Raw genomic sequence first — 6,000 nt, 5'->3', positions numbered from 1 at the left:
GACAATGTGGAGGTGGTAGGAGGGGACCCGAAGGCTGCGTGGCCCCTGCAGCCCCAGGCGAAGCGGAGGTTGGATCAGATGAGGCAGAGGCTGAAGCCGAAGCTGGGCCAGGCGACGCTGAAGCGAATGCGGAGGCTGAACCAGGTGAGGCTGATGCAGAGGCGGGGCCAAACGAAGCTGGTGATGCGGGAGCTGGACCAGACGAGGATGAGGACGCGGGAGCTGGACCAGACGAGGATGAGGATGCGGGAGCTGGACCAGACGACGCTGAAGCGGATGCGGAGGCTGGACCCGGCAAAGCGAATGAAGCCGGACCAGGCGACGGCATGGGTGGAGACACGGAGGCTGCAGCTGGCGTGGATGGAGACACGGAGGCTGCAGCTGGCGTGGATGAAGACACGGAGGCTGCAGCTGGCGTGGATGAAGACACGGAGGCTGCAGCTGGCGTGGAAGCTGGAGACGGAGACGCTGCAGCAGGCGGCGGCATGGATGAAACTGCTGCTGCAAGCGTGGACGAGGTTGCTGGTGGAGCAGCAGGCGGCGGCATGGATGAAACTGCTGGTGCAAGTGTGGATGAGGCTGCTGGTGGAGCAGCTGGTGGCTGGACGGGCTCCTCGGACCCCCCAGCTGACGAGGAAGGAGGCTGGACGGGCTCCTCGGGCCCCCCAGCTGACGAGGAAGGAGGCTGGACGGGCTCCACCAAGGGTGCCACCAATTGCTCACCCGTGTAGTTTCACTGCAAATCTCACTGTCACTCACACTGAAATCTAAATGGCGCAATCTACCTATGCCCGGTGTGTACACTCTCATGCATCAGGGAGGGGATTCCACCTCACGTGCCTAGCCCCTCAACAAGCGGCCGAACCTCCACTAAAGCAACAAAACAACAAAGCATCAAACGTTAAACAAATTAGTAAAAGAGATATACATAAAACAAATACACCCTAAGTTAAAGTTCTTTATAAAAAGGATGATTAAAATACATAAAACAACTCCGAGTAAAAGACCATAAAACCAGGAGTCAGTCAAGGCCAGTCCATAAACGTTTGTAAGATGACAACAGCCACAAGAAGACACAACTAAACAAAACAGCACAAGACAGCAGCAGTATGGTACAATCCTGTAACAAAAGAGGGAAACAGTCGTTAAGGTCCACCCTACCTACTACATGCCACATTATAGCAAACACAAGAGTCCCACTTACCACTCTCTAAAGGGGAATACTACAATGAACAGCTTTCCTAAAGAAAGCAAACCACTCTGTAATGCTTAACCACATGACACTCTTGACCACCTTGGATGGGAAAAGACTGCCAGATGCCGCAGTGCAGTAGTGAAGTGCAGCTGTTTCTTATAAGGTTGCTAATTATCAGCTGGGAAGGTGTGGATGTTAGTGCTGCATTCGCAGACAACACGTAAAATCCTACCTCAAAGTCTACTTCATTACACTAGCGCAACATTATTTGTTTTTGCGACCATCTCCAAAGACAACATCCTGACACAAAGTTGGTAGGGAGGAATTCCTGACCCACAATGATAAAGCTAAGTGCAGCCAGAGTCTGATCTTCAGCATGTAAAAGCAGTAATTAGCAGTTAGGCTTGCAGCACTGTAGCACACATTTTCTAACTGTACCTCTTTCAATTAGTATTTTTGGGGTGGTCTTCCCCAACTTTGCTGTCAGTTTCATGTTAATACTTAATGCTAAAGAAAGGTCTTTGTGTGTGTCCTTGTTATGGATGTGTCAGCATGTGGGACTGTAGCCTAAGTTTTAAATTGATAGCTGATAATTATGTTGCATTGCATCTCAGTCCTCATCTCCTGCTTCCGAGCAGCTGGGCTGGCTTCAAGAATGACTTGTTTTGTGAAGTCCTGTGTCTACACACCAGTTCCAAATGGCACACCCAGTCATTTACCACCCACTCTCCTCCACATCATTACAGCAGTCCAAGTGGTAGCAACTTTGTGATCTCTCATTATAAATTATACAATCCTGTGATTGAAAGTATTTTCCCCCATTCTAATTTCTTTGTTTTTCTTTGCCACACTTACACATTTCAGATGATCAAACAAATGACCATAACCAAGTTTTTACCTTTTTCACACTGGGCCAGGTGGGTTTGGATAGTTTTTCCCCCCTTAATAAGTGAAATCATCATTTAAAAACACTGCATTTTGCATTTAATCGAGTTATCTCTGTCTAATGTTAAAGTTTGTCTGATCGTCGGAAGCCTGTAAATGTGCCAAATGAGCAAAAAACTAAGGAATCAAGAAGAGGGCATGTCATTTTACACAGCACTATATATATAAGCAGGATGATGTTACTCACTGGTTATTCCCTTATGAAGCATTGAGCAGAGTATTTTTGCAGTCACATTCTCAGTGTTTTGAAATTGGATGTTATGAAAGAATGGAGTAGATGTGAAGCGAGAAACTGATTGACCGTGAGTGCTCAGTGGCTGGTGACTTGTGAGTGACAAGTTGTTAACCAGTGAGCACATTATTGTTTATCCTTTCAAGCACGTCTGTGATCTGAGTTTGCTTTTTAGAGCTGGAAACCATCTCCATCTGTTATATACAATCTATATTTTTCACCGTTACCTCTGTGTTGTGCATTATGGTATATCTCTCCAGTGTGTAAGCAGCATCTCAGGGTCCTGGTCTCTCTGGAAACTCTCCACCTCTCTCCGTGACACCGTTTTTTCGGGGTGGGGGGTTAAGTTCCGATCATCTTGCGGGTGTTACATTTCTGTAACACCTGCAAGAATATACCCAAACTGTCAAACAAGCTGACATTACCCCTGGCTTCAGTGCTTGTTTTGAGTGTTTTCACTTTGAAAGATGGGCATCATTGTTCAGAACATCGCCTTCTGTACCTGCCATTTGCAGACCCTGCTTCCAGTGTGACTGACTGAAAAAGATGTTTCCCAGTTCCGGCAGAGCACTGCGATGCCAATTACCCCCTTTTTCATCCAGCACGTCCATCCCTTTTTTTTCTTTCTTTTTTTTTTTTTTGCAGTTAACAGAAAATAATGGCTTTGTGTGAGAGTGATAACGGTGGGATTCCCCAGAGGGATGTAATGCACCAGAGATCATTTTATCCTCTCAGTTCCTCATCTGATATAGATCAGGTCTTAATTCCTGGACTATCACTCCTGGATTTTGTTTAACATTGTATTTGAGGATTTGCAAATTAATTTCCCCTCATGTGCTACATTCTTATTTTTTGCAGGTTTTTCACATTAAAGCTTTCCTTTGGTATTTGCATGTTCAAACATTGAATTATGAAAAAGAGAAGCCTTCTCTGAACCTTCACATCTGATATTAACTCCCAGGAACAGTGCTCGGGAAGTATTTCATTTTCACAGGTGACTCTATAAATTCATTTTTTTTTTTTTTGTCCTTGTTTCACTTTCTACGACTGTTTCAAAAAGATTTTTTTGACATCATAATTCCTGATCGATAGAGTACATAAGCCTTGATTATGCTGCATTTATACAAGTTGTGCAGCTTGTCGTTTCAAAGAGGTGAAATGCATGGCACAAAGGAAACCAACAGACTAGATACCACAACACTGCTGCCATTCAACAATTGTTTAATAATGCGACTGTGATGACTAAGAGAAACAAATGGAAACAAAAGACACGGGAACCCTTGCTACAACAAACAAAAGAAGAAGAAGAAGACCATGAACACAACCCATACTTAAAAATCAAAAGCATAACATGGAAGTGAGGGAAGAGGGGGAGACAGAACCTTCAAGACATCACTCCTTATTTACTTTGCATTCACTTTCTGAGGTAGGGAAATTGTCTTCTTATTCTAGCTGTTAAGCTGATAATTAAATGATTAAACTGATTTGAGTGCAAATTTGATTGTAAGTTTCTATAAAACCTAGGAGCGAAAGTTTAGTTTGCTTAAATAGCAAGACTTCAAATCATAGCAGTTATTCCTGATGGTTGTTTTCCTGTTTCACAGAAAAAGTACATTTTTTCTTCCAGAGAGCTTTAAATTTGATCTGTTACTTGTTCTTTTCTGTCATAAATATATTGAAATATACTATTTTGTTGTTGTATGCTCATGTATGCTCATACAGTAAATGTGGCCAAAGGTCCCATTGATGACTTAAGTTTATGTAAAGGCTAGGCTGCTCTAACATATCTGTCCATAGAGGATTGAAAACGTGTTTGTCCATTCCGTTGATATTGTTACTCTGCCACGCAACTCCACCAAGGACGGTCCCAAGCCCAGATGTGAAAGGAGGAGGGTGGTCGCCTTGCCGAAGCAACCAGAACCGACCAATCGGGGAAACTAGGCTTGAAACCCTGGAATCTCAAATATCAGCTTTATCGACCAATGCTACCCCATCCGGGGCAGCCGATGCGCCAGCGCTGGGTACCCAGGGCGCTGGTGGGAAATGGATAACTGGCCATCGACTCCATCGACTAACGCCCAAGACGCCGATCAACGTCGCAGCGTGGAACGTCAGTACTGGTCACCATGTTGGGCAGAAGGAGATCATCGCCCGTGAACATTCAAAACTCAGCGCCTTGATAACGGCCCTATTGGAACTTCGGCTGACTGGATCTGGCACCTTCGCCGTCGAAGTGCCGGCCATGGACGAGAAGATGACGTTGTATTACTCAGGTGGCGAAAAAAAGAGAAGCCGGAGTCGGCTTCATGGTGCACCATCGGTTCTCTGTGAGCGTCGTCGCCTTTCAACCTGTATCGCCGTCCTAACTGTTAACAATATGATCAAGCTACACGTCATCGCAGTCTACGCGCCGACCGAAACGAACTCCGATGCATCCAAAGATTAATTCTATGATCGCCTGCAAGACGTCCTGGACTCCCTACCTCAAACCGACATGATCATGGTCACCGGCGACATGAACGCCCACGTCGGCATCGACCGCACTGGCTGGGAATAAACGATGGGAAAGTTCGGCCATGGAGAAATGAACGACAATGGACTGCGATTGTTGTCATTCACCTCAACTGGTCCTCGGGAACACACTATTACAACACTCGCTCAAGCACCGTCTGACATGGCGCAACCCAAGAGGAAACGACTCGGCGCTACTCAACTACATGCTCATCAACACCTGGTTCCGATTGTCCTTGCAAGATATCCGGGCTATGTGCGGTCCCGGCTATGGCTCTGATCACTATCTCGTCCGCGCCCGAGTGCGCATGCAGCTCCAACGAGCGAAGAAGCCGACACCAATTCAATTCCAAATACCAATACCAATTTCAGATCGCATATTCGAACCGCTTTGCCCTCCTCCCCCTGAGTAATGATGCCAACGAAGAAGAGCAAACAATATTGGAAGCCATCTTGGACTGCGCCAAGCCGCTGTGCCCACCCGCCCGATGTCGCACACAACCGTAGATCTCGGACGAGTGTCTCGACCTAGTCGTTGAACGCAAGAAGGCCAAGCTAACCAACTTCGAAAAGAATCGTCAGCTAAACCATGAGGTGCGGCTGAAGATGAAAGCAGACCATGAGGCGTACTGGAACAAAGTCACTGCGGAACTTGAAAATGCGGCCGAACGACAAAACTATAGAGTGCTGTACTTCGATGCATTCTTGGCATTTCCATTCGCGACCATCATTCAAATGACACCTTCCTTACCAGCTGCGGCAGCCAACCGACGATCGGCGAACTAATCCAGTGTTGCCGACTCCGATGGTTTGGCCACATTTGTCGAATGGACCTGAGCCGCTACCCCCATGGCCTACTCTGGTTGACCCGCCCCGCCGATTGGAAGGTGCAGCGAAATGCACCAAAGAAGACATGGACGAAACAAATCGAGGATGATTTGAAGGCCTGTCGAATCGATCTTGAGCTGGCAAGAACCATTGCCTTAGATCAAAAAGTGTGGGAGATCATCGTTGGTCAAGCAAGAGAACCTGCGGCACCTACAGCAGCGTACTGGTTGCGCGGTCGACAACTGCCGCCAGACACCCGCTAAGGACAAGAGAGAGAGAGAGACTCTGC

Source organism: Mchenga conophoros, linkage group LG22, assembly GCF_057382185.1.
Source record: "Mchenga conophoros isolate Kocher_MC1m ecotype Shallow Benthic linkage group LG22, M_conophoros_male_GT1.1, whole genome shotgun sequence".
Classification (NCBI taxonomy): Eukaryota; Metazoa; Chordata; class Actinopteri; order Cichliformes; family Cichlidae; genus Mchenga; species Mchenga conophoros.
The sequence above is the reverse complement of the archived record's forward strand: the minus strand, read 5'-3'. Positions refer to the sequence as shown.